A 23,124-nucleotide genomic window follows, 5' to 3' on the forward strand; every position below is an offset into this window, starting at 1 on the left:
CTAGACAAGTAGCTTATGATTCTCCACAACGGGTAAAAAATCAACAATTGGTCCATTACCAAGCCAATTATCAAACCAAAAATTTAAAGCACCCTCCCAAACTATCCATTGTGAATTTTGAATGATCAAAGGCAACACCTGTAAGATGTCTTTCCAAAAACAAGAACCCCTTGAACCCTTCCCAATTAAGGCAAGCAGCTCCTCACCCACATATTTTTGTCGGAAGAAATCAGACCACAGACAGCCACCTATAAGTAGCTTCCAAGCAAACTTCATAAACAAAGATTTTCGAACCTCCGAAAGGTCCTGAATTCCCAATCCACCTTCCTCTACCAGCAAGCAAATACGCCTCCAAGACACCCATTTTCTTTTATTTACCTCCCCACTTGAACCCCAAAGGAAATTAGAAACAATTTTCTTCAACTTAGCAATAATTCATTTCGGCAAAGACAACACAAACATCAAATGAATGGGCAAACTATTTAGAACATGTTTAATATGTATGAATTTTCTGCCAAAAGAGAGTAACTTATACTATGCCAATTTCTTTTGCACTTTCGTAATAAAGGCTCAAACATATTCAACCTCTTTCTTCCTACATGAACCGGCCTTCCTAAATACACAAAAGGCCATGCGCCATCAGAAAATCCCGAAATATGCTTCAATTGTAGCCTTCGATCATAAGGAATATTTGAGGAGAAAAAAATAGAAGACTTACTTGGATTTACCACCTGCCTCGATAAGCTTTCATATTTGTGAATTACCCCCATCAAATTCCGAATAGAGCCTCTTCCACCATTTGTAAAAATCAGCAAATCATCTGCATATAACAAATGTGAAACCAGTCTACCACCATTTGAATTAAAGTATCTAACTCGCCCCGACTGAAATGCATGATTAAGCATACGAGAGAGCAACTCTTTTGACAATATGAACAAATACGGAGATAGTGGTTCACCTTGGCGAAGTCCACGAGAAGGCTTAAAAAAACCTTTGCATCTACCATTTAGCATGATTGCAAAACTCGGGGAGGAAATCGAATTAAAAATTAAAGACCTCCATTTTTCTAAGAATCCCAACCGACATAACCATTCCAACAAAAAACTCCAACTCACACGATCATACGCTTTAGCCATATCAATTTTCAACATGACATTTCCCCCTCTAGTCTTCCGATTCATGCCACTCACAAGTTCTTGAGCAAGACATATTTTCAAAAATACTTCTCCCCCGAATAAACGCCGCCTGCTTTGTCGAGACAATTTTGCCAATAATCGGTGCCAATCTAAAAACCAGAATTTTAGCCATTATTTTATACGCCACCGAACACAAATTAATAGGCCGAAACTGACCAAATTCCTCCGGAACATCTACTTTCGGAATCAAAACAATATTAGTTGCCCTGAAAAAAGTAGTAAGAGGAGTACCTTCAAAAAATTCCTTGGCCATATCAAGCAGATCTTGCTTTACAATTTCCCAAGCAAGGACAAAGAAACTTGCTGAAAACCCATCAGGCCCATGACTACTATCCTGGGGTATAGACCACACAATGCAGATTTAACTTCTTTTATAGAGGGAGCCGCACACAACAAAGAATTCTCACTCTCAGTAACTATTGGGGACAACAATTGAAAGCTCTCCTCATGTACTTCCACTGGTGCTGCCGACAACAATTCTTGAAAGAAAACCACTGTCGCATCATGAACATCTTCAGCGAAACTAAGTAATGTTCCATCCTGTAGCTTCTTACAATCAATGATTTTGCTCTTCTTTTTAATATGCAAGGAAGCATGAAAGAAAGCCGAGTTCGAGTCACCTTTAGTTAAGCACTTAATACGTGATTTCTGACAACCCAAAATCTCCTCACGATGTAGCCTTTGGAGAAGTTGTTGCTTGCACAACAAAAGTTCATTTTTCTAGTCCTGGGAAAAATCAGCACTAAGAATTTCTTCGAGCTTAATGATTTGGGATTCAAGACCTTTTATCTCCGCCTCCACTCTCCCAAACGTATCAATATCCACTTTCTCAAAATCTTCTTAAGACATTTTAATTTATTTTAATTTATAAGTCACCCTCACCGTAACAACCCTCAACCTCTTGATTCCAACATTCCCGGACCAATGGTAAGAACCCTTCATAAGTCCCCCACATGCGTTGAAATCGAAAATATTTAAGTCCACTCCTTTCCCTATCAAAGAAAATCAACATTGGACAATGGTCTAAAGAAGTTCGTGGAAGGTACTCCATACGTGCATCTTGAAACATATTTAGAAATAAAGAATTCACCAAAATCTTATCCAATCTAGCCCAAATCCTCCTCCCCCCAAGCCTACCATTGCACCAAGAAATTTTTTTCCCCAAGCAGGCAAATCTAAAAGCCCACAATCATGAATACATGTATTAAACTCCTCTTTTGCCCGAGAATTACTCAACAAGCCTCCCACCTTTTCCTCGTCACAACGAATAATATTGGAATCTCCTGCAACAAAAAAGGGCCAAACAACCGCATCGAGAGCACACAAGTGCTCCCACAACTCCTTTCACTTCCTCTGGAAACAGCTAGCATAAATGAAAGACACCAAGACACGCACACTAACTTTAACGAACCAACCAGAAAATACTTGATTAGACATGGAAATGAAATCAAACTCCAGACTAGCATCCCAAAAGAACCATACTTTACCCCCTACTGCAGCACTATTCACAAAATTCGGCATGTGTAACCACCTAGCCCAACGCCGAAATTTATTAGAAGAAAGAAAAGGCTCTAATGAGGCCACCACCTGCGGCCTACTTTTATTCATAAGGCGCCGAAGTCTACCCTTCGACGAACGAATACCTCTAATATTCCATATAAGAATCTGCATAAAGAATTTAAAATTTTTTTTGGAATGAGTCCTCCTCTCCAAGACTACCAACTTTTGCTTCTTCTTGACGCCCCGTAATTTGTTCAAAGGGACATTCAACTCTGAATTAGGATCAAAACACTTACTTGCAAAATCCATGACGTCTTCTTCAGGTTCTCCCTTTGACAAAGAACACCATTTGTTAATACCGCCATCTTCGACTCCCACAGTTGCCAATCGTGACAACTCAAATTCCAACGCCTCATCCACTAATTTCAGTGAACTATGTGGTGTCTCTTTCACAACCTCCAAAACCTAGCGATTCCTCAGTATCCGAAACCTCTTCTAACAGTTTGAATCAGCTGACCGAGCATTTTTGATTCGCATGACCACTACTCTCCGCAGCATCGCAGCCCCCCGACAAAGTAGTTATAGCACCTGTGAACCCGCCACCATCAAGTTCCTCCTCAAATTGTCTTCTAGTAATAGCCTCGCCCTTTAAGTCCACATAAAAAACCTCCATTGCTGCCAACTCCACTGCACGCGGACGCTGATTTATCCCTCTCAGAATATTTGCCCGACGATTGACAGAAAAAAGTCTCATTTTCAATTCTCACCTCAGGTGCCGCGACCTTTGGTTTTTTATTTCCAACCACCTTCCATTGGGCCTTTGCCTTCTCCCGTCCCCCTTTCATTCGCACCATGCCCAACCAGCCTCATGTCCCTGTTTTCGACACAACCTGCAGTACAGAGGAAGATAATAAAAATTTACCTCCTGATAATGGCTGCTCTCATGCCCTGGAACCCCAAGCTAGAAAACCCTTTTTCAAAGGTTTGGAGACATCAACCTCAACACAAATGTGTGCCACCTCAGACCGTGTCACACACGCCGTAGTGTTATCCCGTTTCAAAAACCGACCAAAACGCCCGCTAATCGACCTCAACATAGACTCATGAAAGTAATTCGGAGGCAGCCCTAAAAGTGATAACCACACTGGAACCAAAGGGGAGTCTTCTTCTTCTACAAAATCTGGTGTCCAATGGAACACTATATAAGGTGCCCTTGCAATTTCAGAATTCCCCCTAGCCATCACCGCAATGAAATCTTCCTAGTTGGATAATCGGACGAACACATTCCAAGGATTCCTCAACTGCCCCACAACAGGCAAGATGTGTAGCCCCCAACAGGATTTAATGAAGCCCCGAACGTGATCTAGCGATGGCCTCCTATGCAAGAACTTCAGCACAGTAGAGAATCGAAATGGTTCTGCCGAGAGTTTCACTTCTAATCTAGAAAAGATGAAGAACATCTCCCCATCCGAAAATTTTGGTTCTCTGAAGGGGATTTCAACCTCCGGTAGAACTTGATGCTGATCCATCACTACATCCACAAATCCCCTACCAAAACCAGTCCTCAGTGCGCCTTCTGCTTTGCAATCCCAATTCACCGTCCTCTTCTGCTCCAACCCTTTCGAACCACCATTTGGCCTGCTCCCTGACGTCGCGAGACTTGCAGCAGTGACCATCTCTGCCCTAATCGCCCTACAAAGTCGAGAGAAAATTTTTGGGGTGCCACGTCAACATTTTACTGCCGCTGCTCAGCAGATTGTATAAAAATCTTTGTTAATAGATGGTAAATGATCCATTATCAAAATCTGATCCCTTATAGTATGAAAAGCATCTGTAAGTCTCATCATAAATGTCATCACATAATTCTGATGATGATAAGTGGCAAAAGTCTTGGAAGAATTACATGTGCAACCTCTACAAAGAAAGACAGGCAAGGGTTGATAATTCAAGAGTTCGTCCCAAAGTACCTTTAAATCTGTGAAATAGGTGCTAACATCATTCTGTTCTTGTTGTAGGGCAGAGATTGCAGTTTGCAATTCAAAGATCCGAAGTCCATTCCCTTGTGAAAATCTCTCATTCAACTCAAGCCACATTGCATGAGAAGAATGAACATAGATGACACTTGAGCAATCTTTGGTGACGAAGAATTGAGAAGCTAGGAAAGAACAATTGTGTCGCATTTACTCCATGGAGAAAAACAGAGAATCTTCCGTATCTGGAACTGGAATGAAGCCGTCAATGAAATCGGATTTATTGCGTGCCTTCAAGGAAAGGAACGTAGATCGCAACCAGGAATGGTAGTTGCTATTGTTCAATTTCTCACTAACTAAAAGAACACCATGATGATCAGCGTTAGTGAGAAAGTAAGGGCTATGTGGATCAGATTCAACATTATCAGCGGAAGAATTGGAAGGAACATGATCAGCCATGATCGAAGGGAAATTAGAGAGAATACCTCCTAATTTCTTCTGATACCATATCAAGAACTCTAATTTCCAGAGAAAAGGAAATGATACATTCGTATTACTGAATTGTGTTTACAAGGTTACAAAGCTGCTTTATATACAAAACTAAACTCAACTCTCATTGGCTAATACATTAATAGAAAGATAACTAAACTTTCTATATACACGTGTAAAAGCGGAAAGTCTATGTATTCCAAGTCTTAATAAAGTTCGTATTTCTCTATCAAGGCATGCATCTTTTTTATTTCTCCAGTTTCTTCTCTGTCCTTTGATTTCAAAGGACTGAAAAATCCCGCTACACCTACAAGATTTACCAAATTTCTTAGGTTCTTGTTCTTTCCATACCATTCGGTTAGTCCAGTAATGTTTTTCACTGTATCAAGTCGTGCCATCGAGAAGATGATTGGTTTATTCTTGTCTGCCAAATATCCTCTGTTCCAGGCATACATCAGCTATAGTGTTAAACTACTATGTCGAAACTTTTAGTACATGACGGAGAGGCTACAAGAAGCTTTAGATTTTACATGTTCACATTTTTGCCGTCCTAACTGTATAGTAGTTCTTCAATGGCCGGGTGGAAAGAAGTTAGCCGCCTCTGTGTCTCCGTGTACGGGAAGTAGACAGACTGATCAACCCCAGGGGCAGTAATGTTGAACTTTAGATCATAGACATTGATGCCCGAGACTACTCGATAAAGTCCAGGCATGGTAAATGCTGTATATGTTTCATACCGTCCGGGTCTATCCTTGCTGGAGAATAAACATATCGTGAGTTAACATCATTACAGTTGATGTTTGTTGCATGGTTGTATTCAAGATAATCATTTATTTAGAAGTCCACCTTCCGACTATTTCTTGTTACGATGAAATCGGCTGCATTCATTGAAATTATGTTGGCTGTGAACTGACATGAAAAGTGGTACTTGGGGTCTAATTCCTTCCATTTAACATCTGAATCTTCATACTTGTTTTTCTCTAAAGTATGAGCAATAGTTCCCTGGGTTATTAACACGCTAAAGTTCACATTTAGAGTAATAAATAGATTAAAATAAAATGTTTATACTCAATTCAAGATGACGGATTAGACCCATGTTATTCCAAGTTTCTAGCCATCAAAGACACGACCAAGTTTCCATCACTATAGTTCCCAATGATGAGGTCCGGTTTGCATTCCATGTGTTCAAGAATCTTAACAGTAGCATCCTAGTGATGGGAGAAGAAAAGGGAAAAGACTAGAATAAGAAAACTGTTTTGAAAAAGAAACTCACAAAAAATGCTAGATAAAAGCAAATGCCTGGTCAAATCTCTCAAGGTAAGGGTAGATATCAAAACGGGAAACCCAATGTCGTACAATCCCATTCTCTGTCCTAAATGGGACTCTAAGTATGTGAGAGACTGAGAATGCCTAGTGTTGGCAATAGGCTCCAAGTCCTGGTTGCACTAGGTCCCTCGACTATCAGGTATAAGTCTTGTTACCTGTAAAATGGAGTTAAATGCATAACTTATCCTGATCCTTGCTAACCTTAAACTTCTTAAGAATTATTTCTTAAAATCCTTTGTTAATAGCTCACCACAAGAATCTGAGGCTTCACAACAAGACCATGTTGCTTGATCCCGAGGAGCAATTCTTCCTCTAAAGCTCTTACTTGATCAAAGAATGTATATATACCACCTAATTGTGAATTATCAAAAGGTGAGCTTAGCAAGATTGTACAATATTATTTAATCTTTTTGGTGGTGTTTATAATTATTTTTATCATTATTGCTGTTATTGATTAATGATGTTTGAATGCATTATTTACCTGGCAGCCAATATCAGGCAATCCGAGGACATCTGACTGCCCAAAGCAGCCATGAGGGGAGATGATCACAATGCTGAATATGTCGGGAAGCCTGCTGAAGAGAACCTCCAACTTTGCGGGTTCTGGTACTTGGAGTACCTCAGAAAGCATCCTAACATTCTCTTGAACACTTTCTGCAGTGTTCCCCCACCCTCTCTCGAAGCCCCACTCCTTATTAGAAGGCAAAATACAGAAAAAGCATGTACTATCCAATATCCACCTAACATGGACTTTGTGTCAAAACAGGTTTTACTTTCAATGAGGGTCGTAAACATAAAATAATGGTCACCTCTGCTCAAAATTAAGAAATGGTATCTCTTTGGGGATTGCAGAGACAAATACTTCAGCTACAATCAGGGCACTTTGTAGCTTAGCGACTGTATCCAAAGTTGCATTTATTATAAGATCCTGCTAAATTGGAACAACATCGATTATTTGTGTATCCAAAGTATGTTACAAGAAATTACTTTCTTCCATTCTCGGCGTGCCTATCCAAAGTATGAGCTGCGTTTATACCTCTCCTTTATAATTTAGGTCTTGTAAGTGCTTGAGTGGTGGCTTTGCACACTCAGGATTCCCTTACAGCCTTGATGTCATGAACTTTGAGATGAAGCTGACACCATTTCCGATAGAAGAAGTAAGGGTCATGCGAGGAGTGGATAAGTCAAGGACTCCGAAATCTATCTCCAAGGCATTTTCATCATTCACCCTGCACATCATATCTCATATAGCAATTTTTTTTAGCAACAAGATCAAGTACCAAGTTCAGAGTGAAAAAACTCAAAACCTACACAACAAGATTAGTTTTCATCGAAGATCACTTATTTGAATCTCAAGTATTCCGAAGCAGTGATAGCGTCTACTGACAAGTCCTCGGAGTTCACCTTAAAAATTCCCAGAATCCAGAATTTGGTCTTATAGCAAGAGCAACATATGGTGGAACAACTGCCTCCTGCATGGTATTTTGAAGATGGAAAAGAGTTAGGGGCTGTTTGAATTCGAAGGTGACTTCGAATATATGAGGATGACTTCGAATATGTGAGGATGATTTCGTACGGTAAAGTGGTCTGTCAAATCACACTCATCTCAGCAAACTCTCGCATAAGACAAATGTGATTTATGACCGTTGCTTTTCAGCTTTTCCACTTTTGACTGGGCAACTTGACATCGGGTGTAATGGCTCTTCAAGGCCCTCCCACCCACCCTTCACCCATTCGGTTCACGCACACTCAGCTCCACGCAAGACACGAATCGCCCTCACCGAAGCTCCTCAGGCTCAGTGGTCATCTCCGTGCAGAGCTCGTCTCAACTCTGGGTAGTGATACTCCCTGCCATCATCAACGCCAGACTGAATGTTAAGAGCCGTTTATCACGGCTTGAATGCAGCAGCTCATCTGCAATCTCCCGTAATAGGGCATGTTCGAAGGCAAGCCGAGCTTCAGAAGCAACAAAATTTCCCATGGCCAGAGGCAACCCAGGGAGGTCAGTCACGTACAAATCTCAGTCCAAGCAACCGATTTGATGATCTTCCATATCTGGTAACCGTACCCAATCACGTCCCCCTTCCATTACAGAGATTCCCCTGCCCCTGACCTAAACGCTGCGACCCTTTGTCTAGGGTTTTCATGATAGATTCGCATCAAACAGTGTAGATTTAGGTAGGTGTTTCCGTGGGATTTTACATGAGAAATTGATTGTGTCCCCCTCACTAATGAAGGCCACAATTCTGAAAACCACCAAACACCCCACCTCAAGAACTCGATTCCACCATAAGCACCTTTGGGGTACCCGTATCACCACCACAGCTCCAACAACACGATCCTTCCAAGTATGTGTATCTCATCTCAATTCATCTACTGCCATGTCCCTTATGCGAAATGTGTAAATTTCAGTGGGCATTACTCCTGTTTTTTGAACATGAATTTGAGCCTAATTTGGTTCGGCTTGTGGTTATTGATCGAGATTAATATGAATTGAACAGAAAGCATGTGGTCCTTAGATTAGATGAATCGAAAAGTTTCCTTACTCACAAATTTCTGTGGATGCGCCCGAGTCTTTTAGTTTTCCCCCATGAAGTTCAGACCTGAAGCAAAACAAAAATTTTGTATATATATATATATGGGATGTATCATGCACTTTCATTTTAGTAGCATTCCTAAACTTTATTTGATTCACATGAGCTTATATAAATTTAGAATAATGAAGATACTGGAGCTCTATTCCAACTCTCCAGGACAGTTGAACATTGCCTTTATTCCCCACATATTGAACTTGTACAATAAGATTGTACAAATGAAATTGATCTCGTAGTGGTTTTTGGCCTGTAAGTCTCCATTGAAGAGAGAATCATGGTTTATAATTTATAATTTGTCACTACCTTGATGTGCTTTAAGCATATTGAATTATGTTTATATAGTGTTTTTTATTTTTTTATTTATGGTATCATACATAAATAATATAACATTTTCCTGTGTTCGAATGATTTTTTTTCCTGCAAATTACATATTTTTCCTTCACCTAGCAACTTATAGCAACTTACTATCTATCTATCTAAAGTTTACATAGTGCTCATTCTCAATATTTGAACGTGAATCACAACAGCCATCCCATCCTTGACTATGAAGACAAGCACACAAGAAAATGGCCATAACAACTTGACCAAAAAATAGACGTGCAAAATTGAAAGTTTTAACTTTAACTTGGTAAAAAAAAAAATACCCATGTTGGAAGATTGTTCATTGTTGGCCAATTAAAAGGTACCCCTCAAGGTATTGTGTGTCCGGGCTTGGCACTTCACTGCTACTCCGTGTGAAGTATCTGCACTGACCACAGGGTGTGCATTTCTCCAACTTCACACTATTTTCCAGTGTACACAATTTACAGGACTTTGTAGTTTGTAGTTTGTATGAACATCTTGAGACTTTTGAGTGCTACAGAGCTCGGGTATTGGAGCCAATGGCTGCAGTGATAGACCATCAATCATTCACATGCAAAATACTTGTTAGTGTTATACTAGGAAGTAGGAAGGCAATCTGGGTTTCAAAAATACGATACACAGGGCCATGTTTATAGGTGTCAGGTTTCACACCTATAAAGGCAGAAAGGACCTTTCAGCCTTTCAGTTCTGGGTACAACTCCCAGGAAACGAAAAAAATTAAACAAAAAACCACAGTCCTCAGACACAATGAAACCAGACATTTCAACTGGTCCATCGCAATGTTTCCTTCTCTTCAATATACTTATTAAAAAAAAAGTTTCCTCTCTTGAATATACTTAAATAATATCTATAGTACTCACTCATTTTACAAGCATCTGTTTAAATTCTTGTTTTTATCCACAAGTCAAAAATAATATAACCAAAAAATCTGCAATTATGAAAGCCTATATTAATTTCTATCAGCTTTCCTAATAACCAAAAAATCTGCAATTCTTCCAAGTATGTTAATTTCTATCATGGCCCTGTGCATTTATTAATGTTATGTTCCTGGGGTTGTTATTGTGGTACGCATGTGGTTGAATGTGGTAGTGGGGTGTTTTGATTTTTGTCAATTTTCCTCTACTACTGTTGTGTACTTATATATAACAAATATATATGGGGATTAATAAACTTCCGTCATCCATGTTCCCATAGCGATACTCCTTACGCTCATCTGCTAGACATCAGCCGTATCAACAGGTATGGCTCATTTGTAATTCCGGGTCATTACTCATATTAACGCATATAACGTAGCGTAGTTGACATGCAAAACTTTTTTTTTTTTTTTTGTCTTATATTACCATTTTAGCTATTTGAAATGGATGACCCGGAAGACACGAGTCGGGATAATGTGCTTTGGGGCGATGCCATGGAGGAGATATTCATCGACATGCTCTACCAGGACGCCCTTCAAGGTAGATTAAAGGGCGGAAAGATAAAGTTTAGAGAGCATGGAGTTTATGCACAGCGACTCACCGCTGTTGGGAAGAAAGTGTTTGACGGGAACCAGATTTGTTGAAAATTGACGAGGTTGAAGGGGATGCAGCGCTTGTTTACCGATTTGTTGAGCCAAACTAGTATGGGTTGGGATCCCGACACAAAGACAGTAGTCGCGAGTGACGAGTGCTAGGAAAATGCCATTAGGGTAAAATTTTAATTAAAGTTAACCATCTTTATTGCACCAAATAGTACGTTTGAGCACTCGATGTTTGATTATTAACTGGGTATGTTTCTTCTGTAATTGTTAGGTTAAATCGAAATGGGGGAGGTTTCGTACTTTTGGCTACCCAAAGTACGAGGAGCTGTGCACCATATTTGGCGCTTCAGTTGCATACGGGACTATGCAACACGCATCAACACAGCTACCCGCAGATAGCGACGACGAGCGGCGCCTCGATGAGGAGATGCGAGCTCGACGCCCTCCCGCACTAGGCCATCGTCAGGGATTGCCCATTGACAATGATGACTTTATTGACTTGATGGGGATCGGGTCACCTTCAGTCGATGCAGTGACACAATCATCACGTAGGCCGAAGACAAGAAAGAAGAGCGATTTTGAGGTGCAGCTTTCTGAGGCCGTGGAGGAGGTGAAACTGACGCAGAGAGCGAGGTGTAAACGATATGAGGATCAAGAAGCTGTGGAATCATCGAAGCACAGCAAAGAGTCACAGCCTAGTGATGGGACCAATGGGGGGTATGATCCGATTAATCATTGTGCGACGTTGCTCAGCGAGCTTTCCCCGAGGTTGGAGCCATCCCTACTTGTTCACGCAATTAAGGAATTACTAAACCCAGATATGCAACAGTTTTTCTTGTCCTTGGATGCTGCAGGGAGGGACGATTGGGCCCGTAATTGTTAAAGTAGGCTCATTTTTAATTGTTAGGTTATATTTTCGATGGCATTGTCACCCTTTATTTTTCATGAGACCATTTGTATTCCTTTGATGAGTTTATAAACAACTACTTTTCCAATGTGGGTTGTTTGTTTGATTTGTTGTAATCTCATCGAAATGAGGACGGATTATGAAGGCCCTGTTTAGGCTATGTTCGGATTATGTATGATTATATTGGATTATGTTTAATTATTATATGGTTATCGTAATGCCCCCTTATTATTTTGTTAACTTGAGAGAGATTATTTACAACTGTTGTAAAGATAAAATGTACGAATTAACCCACTGTGTACAATGAGAATTGGTTAACAGGAAGCTACTCGATGAACATGAATCGAGATGCAGATGATATGTTCCCTAATGTGTGTTGGACTGATAGTAGTGAAGATGACCTTGCAACTGATGATCTTGAGACACTCGCATTTCTTGTGAGGGCTGGTAGAGAAGCACAACAACAGCTTAGACAGCCACAACACAATATCGGATTACGGGGACATCAATATATTTTGGAAGTTTTGAATGGGAATCCAAGAAATTTTCGCGAGTTATTCCAAATTGAGGTTGATGGCTTCCGCGCATTATGCAGCTTGTTACGTTCAAATAGTTTTTTGAAGGATACTAGAAAAGGGCTGACCATCGAGGAACAAATAGGCATGTTCACATCGGTAGTGGCGGCTGGAGACGAACAACGGATTGTGGGGCAGCGATTTCAACATTCAACGGAAACTGTTAATGCCCATGTAAGGAACGTTATGAAGGCCCTGTGTAGGCTAGGGACACATCTTATTTACCCAACTCACACATCCGGGGTGCACCCAACAATCGCAGGCAATCTGAAAAATTATCCTTGGTTTGAGGTAAGTTGTTTAGGTAGATAATAAAATATAATTCTGATTATATTGGGTCATTGTTTTGTAAATTACTTGAACCGTATGGAATCATATGTATCATGTCCGGTTCTTCGTTTGCAGGGATGCATTGGTGCAATTGATGGGACCATGATCGATGCTGTTGTACCTGCAAAGGTGGGTGAGGCATATCGCAACCGGCATGGCAAAGTTGCCCAAAACGTATTGTGTGTATGTGACTTGGACATGAAGTTCACATTCCTGTACACTGGTTGGGAGGGAAGCTCGCATGATGCACGTGTATTCATCGATGCATTGTCTCAGGGTCGCAACGCATTTCCAATGCCTCTCGATGGTAAATATTTAATATTATATAATTATTTTTGTCTGAAAAATTTTGGGTCTTTATATCTGCTGTTGTTAAATCTGTGGGATTCGTTGCTTGGGGCCTGATTATCTCAGAATGTCAATGGTTGACAGGTCATTATTATCTAGTCGATTCGGCGTACCCATGTACTCGAGGATTTATGCCCCCTTACCCTAGAGAGAGATATCATAGAAGTGCCTGTCAGGGTCAGCGGGGATTTAGGGGGTATAAAGATTATTTTAATCATCGTCATTCATGCATTCGTAACGTAATAGAACGTACATTTGGGGTCTTGAAATCACGATTTAGAATTTTAAGACTCATGCCTGGTTATAAAGTTGGGAGGCAAGGGGATCTGATCATTGCATGTTGTACGTTACACAATTTTATTATAATGACGAGCCCGAATGACTGGTTGTTCGAGGAGTGGAGAGATATGGAGCTCAGTCCAAGCGGTCGTGCATATAGCGACGCCGCAGTTTCAGGAAATCATCCTGACATGACCGTCGAATCAGCCCGAGCTATGGCTGCAATTAGGGATGACATTGCCAAACGTATGTGGGAAGCTAGGAGTGGTCATTGACTTATATTGATAAATATTGACATTATTATCAATATAAGGGTGTAGTTAGAGATTCAAATGTATTACAAATTTGATTTTGGTCTAGCAATATATTACTAATCTATATAGGTAGGGAAGTTTGTAGCAAATTTATTTAGAAATATGGTTGCTAATATTATAAGCTATATACGTAAATTTAGTTTCATAAATGATTGGTCGATATGTAAATTTTATCGTACACAAATTTACAAGGATTGATTTTATAATTTAATGATGTTATTTTCCTAATTGATTATCACTAACTATAATTGAAAATTAGAGGTAGGCAAAATGAGCATTACTACGGTGAATATGGGAAACGAATTTAAGCACAGCTATTTGAAAAAAATTATTTTATATATATTAGTATTATTTAACTTTTTTTGCAAACAATTACAATTGGGATTTTTGAATAAATGATTATTATTATTATGGAAATTTTGTTGTAATTTTACAACAAAATTTCAGTAGAAAAGACTATTGTAATCCAAAAATTTTTATTATTCACTTCATTAAAAAAAAAAAAGTACCTGGATAATTTATAATTTATTATTACTTCTTTATGAATAATTTATAAATAACATTAATATAAAGTTAAAACTATATTAATTCATAAATAAATTACAACTATTTATAAATTATTTCAACTCATCTCACTACTATTTATAACTCATCTCAACTCATCTCACTACTATTCAAAACTCATTTCAAATCATCTTAAATCATCTCAACTCATCTTCGAAACCAAACGACACCTTAGTCCCTCGTACACAATTTTGCATGCACATGAAAGAGGTACTAAATGAGCACCTGGGTGGAACACAGGATGTAACCAAGTAGGCCCTCCAAAACCTCTCGAGTCTCCTTGTCTTCTATTAATTTATTCAATTCCTCTGGTAAGTTCTGGGATTTCATTACCCTTTTTGCCTGTTGCAACAAGCCTTTTCTTTGCAAATATAATAAATGGAATGTTGATTTTTGCGTGTAAAAATTGGTTTTATGGAGAAAAGTAATCCAAATATTACCTCAAAAAGCATATTTTTATATGATAGTTGCCCTGCCTCAATGCATCCGGCATGCTATCATCATGGCCCTACATCAATGCATCCAACATACTATCATCATGGCCCTGCTTCAATGCATCCGACATACTATCTGCAATTAAATATGATCAGTTGTCTGTTGAGAACTTGCTTGGAAGAAATAAACACAATGTACTCTTGGAAACAGAAAGGTTTAGAACTAAGGTAGTTGTTTTTGTTTGTTGTTCTGTGACTTGATTTAATTATGGAGAAGTAGTATGAAGAGTGAAAGATTTGGCAAGCTGAAGACATGGGAGGAGGAGGATAAAGAGCATTCTTTGGTTCCATTTGTCTGGAAGGAAGAGACTGAAAGCAAGATTTAAGAAACTTGCCATTAGTAGAAGCAAATTCAGATATACCTTTTAGGGCAATAATTATGAAAGTTGAGGGAAAGAAAGGTTGGAATCTCTAGTTGTCCTTTGTGAGAGTTTAATAATTTTTTTTTCTTTTCTTCTTCCTATATCAGAACAAATATAGGCACACACCCACACTGATCCTTTAGCACATTGCCCATAAAAAAGATCCTCTATTACATTATTTCTACATAGTTACATTCTTTCCAACAATTTTTTGTCTTTGTTGCTCATTTCCAAACTTCGATCAACATTCTTTATTCAAAACTATCAGAACTAATATATCGTACTCACAAACTTTCAAAACCATAAGATAATGTGTGATTATGTACTATGCCTACAGTGCAGGAAGTGATGATGCTCTTTATGGAGTATACCTGCGGATAGTAGTCGTGGCCCAAATGGTTTTGGCCAGTCAAGCTTTTTCATGGCTTGCTGGGAAATCATTAGGGAAGATTTGCTTGAAGCTGCTCATGAGGTTCTTTTAGGGTCAGAAACTTCCACTCTCTTTTTCCTCTTCTTTTATAGTCTCAATTCCTATAGACAATAATCCTTCTTTTTCTAAGTTTAGACCGATAAAAGAGTAATACGATATATCTAGTGTGGAAGTTTTTTGAAGTTATATATATATGGAGACTTGCACCTTTCTAGGTGCAAGGAACTTTTATTAAAGGTAGGAGTATCTTTGATAATATAGCTCTTGCTCATGAATTCGCTCTTAGTTTCAATAAAAAGTAAAAAGGATGCAATTTGATGGTTAAAATGGATATGGAAAAAGCTTATGGTAGACTTGAATGGAGTTTTTTATGGATATGTTTGGCCTTTGGTTTTTCTTTTATACACTGACGACATTGCTATCTTCCTTAATCAATCCAATAAATCATTGAAGGGTTTATCTGAAGTATTGAGTAAGTGGAAGGAAAAAATGCTTTTATTTCTAGGAAACATATTATGCTGGATGAAACTGGAATTTTAGGGATATTTTGTTTCCTTTTACATATCTTGATGTACCTATTCTCATTAAAAGGAACGATGTTGGAGCTTCTGTAAGGGAAATTAAGGAATAAGCTCGCTGGTTGGAAGTCAAAGTTGTCTAATGGGGGAAAATTGGTCTTGATTAAGCATGTTTTATCAAGCATGCCAAGTTTTACCCACCAAGATCTTTGGACATAGTGAAACTAAGCAATAGTGTAGTGGTCTTAAGATTCAGCTCTTTTAAACGTACATGTCATTTCCATCTCAAACAAGTCTAAGCTATAACTCCAAATCTACCTTTGGATCATCATAGTCCTTCACCACCTTATCTGGAACAGGTCCCTTGAAAATTAAGACATGTTACATCAGTGCACATGTTGTACAGGTCCCTAAACCCAAAAGTTGAGATCAATAGATTTGAGTTCCCATAATCCCAACCAACCTACATGACCAATACTGCCAGTACATATGCAACCCCACGAGTAGGTTCATGGCAATTTTTTAACATCATATATGAAACAAATGACAACACCTGATTTCAATGGCAAATACCAAATCAAGTCTTAAAGACCAGAGAGAACAAACAAAAATGAAAGGAAAAACTTTGTTTCTTCCCACTACTGCACAAGGAAATTTTGTAATATATGAAACAAATGACAACACCTTTTTAAATTTTTATTTTATTTTATTTTATTCTTTTTAAACTTGTTGAATCCTTCTACTCGTCATCCATATATCACACATTTAGTAAGAGAAAAAACAAATGAGTGGAGTGTGGTGTGTGGGGATGATGAATATAATTTTTCTCCATGGCAAATACCGAATCAAGTCTTAAAGACCAGAGAGAACAAACAAAACTGAAATGAAAAACTCACCTGAAATTCCAAAGAAATAGCAGCAACAGGGGCAGTCGATTTAACAAAGTAAAAGAAATAAAAGCAACAGGGGCCGGCAGGCCACTTGTGCTGCAGATGCTAAACCTTGAAATGGCTGTATATGCTGAATAGAGCTGACAAGTTTTGACAAATATGATGAAGCCGGAGTCGTTTCTTCCCACCACTGCACAAGTGCTTCCATGTTCTCTAAACGCTACACCATACAAAACTTCAGTATCTATTCCTATCTGGTTGGAAAATGAAACCAACTCGAACTAATTTAAAGAAGTGATTTTTCAAATCTTGATATTCTTTGTGGATCACAAAAGCAATGCAAATAATCATTCAATGCAATAATATTCTTCACAATCAATGTGGTTGTTCTCTTTCTCAATACACATGCAACCCGAATAGATTAAGGGAATTTTAACATCAAACATTAACCAAATGACCACCTTTATTTCATTGGCAAAGACTAAAACAGGGCAATGAAAAAAAAAAAAAAGGCACGGAGTCCTTTGAATCATCGTAGTCCTTCTCCACTTGATCTGGAAGTTTGATGCCCCAAGTTTAAGAATATCAGGTGATTGTTTTCATAAACTTAAGTAGCAATCCAAGAAAATCATCCGAGAAAAGAACAGAGATTATTAAAATCTACAGAGGAAGTCGGTCATAGTGCCCCTAAATCCAAATTTTAGGTGCTTGGCAACGGTTTATTTATGTGTACTTTAGAGTATAGTTCTATGATAAATTCCATTAAGTGATGTTGTGCCTTTTTACTTTTTGAAAAATTCCATTATCAGATTGATGCATAGTGCACACCATCAAAACATAAATTTTAAAATTTGAATGCTACAAATTAAATATTTCCATTTAAGTGATGTGAATTGTGTACTTTACAGACTAGCTGGAGAATATAATAACTTTTTTTTTGTATTAAAAAGTAACGGGAAAAAATAATACGCCGAGAGAAGGAACAAAATTAGAATTTGAGCTTATAAATTAAATTATGTCATGTGGATGATTTGTGATTTCAAGACTTTTAAATAAAATTATTCTTCCCGAAAACACACATGAAAGATATCTCAACCAAAACACAGTATGAACATGGGCGACTTACTTACTTGGGATTATCATTAATTGAATTTCTGTTGATCAGGAGTTTTTGCTCTCCTTTCATTCTTGTATACCACTTTGGCTCTACAACTTTCATAAAACGGCACCACCCCATAGCATTGATTGGGATAAAGTTGAACTCGCAAATTGTCCAAAACCTTGAGGTCAAAAGATTGTAAATTGGAGTACCCCACCTATACACAATATCCTGTCCAATTTTCCACTTTGTACCAATCCATATTAAACAATTGTAACCCTTCTTGAATACAACATACATGATTTGAGTTGTTACTGATTATCTTAGCATCACCAATATCAGTCTCCCAGCCTGAAGTGCTAATCCAAGAATCTATAAAAAACGTTACGCCATATAATACAATTCCGCTTATCTCCTCCAAATAGTGCGGCCCCTCCATATCTATTACCCACTCTTTTTTTTTTTCCTTGGTCCGACATCATCATCAGGCCCCTTCACCATTTCATTATCTTTTAAAAACTCATAAACATAACAAGTCTGGAATATGATTTTTCAAAAACAAAGTAGCATCATATACATAGATACCCTGTTAACCAATATCATCATCATTATTATCAATTTAATTTGAGTATTGCATGCTATTGAAAATGAGATCACACATACATACCTTCCACAATAATGGATTTTGCACTTTATCATTCCATATATTCACATGCATTTTGTCGCAGCCGACCGATTCAATTACTCGTAGAGATCTGATGTGGCTTCCATTGAATTCCAATATGTTTGATATTTCTCCAAATCTTTCTAGTGACTTGCATCCCATAACATTCACTTCTCTTATATTTGGTGGAAGCTCTGGTATTTCTTCAAGTTTATGACAAAAGCTCAAGTCAAGATTAGTTAGTTTAACAAATCCTTTGATGCTCGTGGGAAGGCTAACAATTTCATTCTGTGATAGATCTAAACGAAGCAAATTGGCCAAGGAACTAAACATGGTAAATAAACTATATATTGGAAAGAAGTTTGATTTTGAATGGCAACAACTAATTTGAAGATTTGGTACGTGTAATGTAGTGCTCCCATTGCTTGAATTTGATATCTCGTCTTCCATTGTTGTAGAATCATTAGGCAGATCAAGGGATTGTCCATCATCCCTCATCTTCTTTACAGTATTTGTACACCCACCAATACAAAGCCAGCGTAAATGTTGCAACTGGATCAAAGCAATTGGGAGACGCATAAGGTTTTTGCAGTACAATAGATATAATTCCTTAAGTCCAACAAGGTTCTCGATGGATAAAGGTAGTTCTTCTACAGTAGTGCCATGTAAAACCAATGTCCTTAAAGATTCCATTTTACACTCGATTTCAGGAAGATCACGGAGGCTTGAGCAATTCCCAAGATTAAGCTCGTGTAAAGATCTCAACTTGAGGCTTCTTGAAAAAATTTGGAGTTTAGAGCATCCCTCAAAACTCAGATTAGAAAGGTTTTTTAGGGATCCAACGGAATCATGCACCTTAACTAGTCTGTGAGAAGATTTGACAGTCAATTTCTTCAAATTAGAAGTGCTTGAAAGATCCGGAATTTCTGTTAAGTAATTACAAAACTCGAAAGCCATGGTTGTCAAATTCTGTAAAAGAAAAGAAAAAAAGTTGAATGGAGTTTACTAAATAATTTAAAGAAAAAAGAATTATTGATGATTATAATTGTACATACCTTGGGCTTGAATCCGTCCCCTAATTCCTTGATGATGCTGTCATGCATTCTAAAGACAATGAGATTCTTCCATTGAAAATTATGTGGCAATGACTGTGAAGAATATTTAGACCAATCTAGTACTCGTAACTTGTCAGAGAGATAGTTGGGTGCACAAGAAAAATGCGCATTACGATTTATTGAGACTCTAAGTCCTTTCATATTTCGAAAGGGTTCGGGATGCAAGCTTATGTCCTCATCGCCTTCAGGTAAATCTACTACTATACCTTCAATTTTGTTTGGCCCTGATATAAGAGAATGCATATATAAGAGTGCACTACAATTTGCTAAAGTTAATATTTTTCGAGTTGACGGTATATTTTTTCATAAAAAATACTACTCTCTCGTTATCTTTACAGGCTATTTTTCAATACTAAATATTCACACGTTAAAATATAAAAGACTGCTTTTCTTTCCCAACTTACGTACAATACTCTTTTAACTTTTCATAAAACAAAAGCTAGCTTTAAGAGACCGTACACACTAAATTAGAAAATATTTGGATATTTGAAACGAAAAAGGACATTTAGATATGGTTCTTTTAGTGATTCATCTTAATAAATAAACGAACTCTATTTATAACTACAAATTCATTCTTGATCATTAAAAAGATTTTTTCCACTAGGCAGGTATTAATTCATAAGTCAATATTTTGCACTACATTTCACTTTTAGATAAAGGAAATAAATGTAAACCCGAGAACTTCTTTTGTGACTCTTACCATATCTTCTTCGAACACTTGATGAACATCCTCATGAAACCACAATCTGCTGCATTTGCTAGGTTCTTTGGATATTTTTTTCGAACAATTTCTCGACCCATATCTTGTAGCAAGTCATGTATCCAAATACATTTATAATTAATAGTAATTAAACACTTGTCTATAAGCCTCTGGATACCATGAATTGGAAAAAAACCGCAACTATCAAATATTTCCATGACCTTAGTCAAATGCTCTCCTTGGAAGAAAAATGCAATATCAAGGAACATGTCTTTCTCACTATCTTCCAAACTATCATAACTTATTTGAAGTACTCTATGAATATTTTGGTTGGAAATATTTTTATACTTATCCAATGCGCTTTTCCATTGATGTATACTTTGACATTTTAGATCCAAACCTAATACTGTTAAACTAGTGGAAGACCTTGAGCATATTTTGTTACTTGTTTCGAGAGGTCCACATAATCCTTCAATGGTTCTTTTTCCTCTAAAGCATACAAGTTAAACAATTGAAGAGCTTCATTGTCATCCAAAGTCCTTGCCTCGTATTTTGAATTAACTTTAGAGTTATCTAGTATATGTAGATCTCTTGTTGTTATAATAACTCTACTTTCTAAACCAAACCAAGCAAGATTTCCAACTAATTTTTCTAGTTGGACCATGTCATCCACATCATCAAGAATTAGTAGAATCTTTTTAGATTGAAGTCTATGCCAAATTACACCGACTCCTCTATCAACATCATTAATATCCAATTTTGTTCCTAATACCTCGAAAAGAAGTGTATTTTGCAGCTGAATCAGACCTCCTGCTTGTTTTGAAGTTTCTCTAATATTTCTCAAAAAATAACTTCCTTCAAATTGAGAAGAAATCTGGTTATAAATATCGTTTGAAATAGTTGTCTTACCAATTCCACTGGTTCCGAATATCCCTACCATGCGTATAATATCATTCATTTCGATACTTAAACGTTGATAAACGTCTCATATACGAGATTCTATCCCAATTGGATGCTTGGCAATGCTTAAAGATGTTTGGTTTACTATTTTTGGGTTCACCCACAAAATGATTTTTTTGATAAATTCTGACTCTTCATCCCTATCAATAAAAAACAGAAAAAAATTTAAAGAGTCAGACATTTCACAGATAAATGACATATGATTATAATGATTTGAGTTAAAGTATATATTATTTTTCCTTCCTTAAATCTGAATATTTTAATAGTAGATTGTGCATTTGTCGTGACCTTGTGCCATTGTCAGACTTACATTTTCATTCTTTTGTATGTATTTAATTGTAACATACTTTTTAAGTAATTCTTTTTTCCCATTAATCCTGACCTATTCCTTAGCTTTTGCTTGCTATTCATCAAAAGACGTCACAAAGGGCAAAAAGAAAGAATATATATGTATTTTTATTTATTTATTTCATGTTCTTCTATTTCTTCAATAAATTTTATTCAAAAGTAATGTACTGGTAGTGGTAATAGATATTAAATCCCTAGAAAGGATTTGTAAATATATATGTTTCGCATAAAGTTCAATTCCAAAAATAATAATAAACATAAAATATTTATCCTTTTGTATGGTATTTCATCTTTACTAATTTTCCCGATGCCAGATCCTGGATTTTGTGTCAATTTAATTGCCCCATGATAAATATCTCAATAGCATCATGATATATATGCGCACAAAAACATATAGGCAAAGCTTACCTGATGGCTAAATATTCCAACCCAGACAAATTGGCTACTTCTCCTAAGGCTTCCTTTCAGGATTAATCCAGCAGCGGCTTTATGTCATCCTTGATTTTCTTTCCAAGTTTAGTAAATGCTTCTCCAAATTTTCCTTTTCGATCTCGTACTTCCGATGGTTTTACATTATAAAATATCGGTAGAACAATTTGTTTTCTTATTTTCTTACACTCGAGAATCTTCAATAGCTTGTTTAAGCACCATTTAGATTCTACATAGTTTTTGGAGAATACAATAATCGAAATCTGTGACTTTTCAATAGCTTTGAAAAGTTCTGATAAAATTTGTTTTCCTTTTTCAGGGTTGATGCCATCCATGTAAGTCTTGATTCCACACTGATGCAAAGCACAATTTAGATGAGAAATAAAGTTGTGGCGAATATCTTTACCTCTAAAGCTCAAGAATACATCATGATTTCATGGACAGATGGAAGGAGATAAAGGGGAGGAAGAAGCTCCTAATTGCAAGGCCATGGAAGAAGTCATGCTCTCAAAAACTCAGCATGCTCGATTGTCCAATTATAGAGTAGTGTTATGGGAAGAAACTTCTTGGCAATGTCGTCGAGCTTGCATGCTAATTAAACCGCAGGTCAATCGATCTTACCACTCCATTCAAAGGGATATATACGGTTTAAATTAAGCCAAACGAGGCCATAATTATAAGCGTCGTATGATATAAGAAAATAATTTGTACAAATTTAGAATAAGATAAGTTCATGTAAACTCTTTAAACAAAAGAGATATATCTGAAAAAAAATCTGTTTTTTATGGTACATATCTCTCTCTTTTAATCACCGCTTGTTTAAAAGTTTAAACTAAGAGAAAGA

The 23,124-nt window shown here is 37.4% G+C and overlaps 1 pseudogene; it reads right to left on the reverse strand.

Annotated features, from left to right (window-relative positions):
* Nucleotides 1–5,361: 5,361 nt before the first annotated feature.
* Nucleotides 5,362–21,483, reverse strand: LOC109019998 (annotated as a pseudogene).
* Between the last annotated feature and the right edge of the window lie 1,641 nt (nt 21,484–23,124).

The sequence above is a fragment of the Juglans regia genome, chromosome 15 (genome assembly GCF_001411555.2).
Source record: "Juglans regia cultivar Chandler chromosome 15, Walnut 2.0, whole genome shotgun sequence".
Taxonomy (NCBI): Eukaryota; Viridiplantae; Streptophyta; class Magnoliopsida; order Fagales; family Juglandaceae; genus Juglans; species Juglans regia.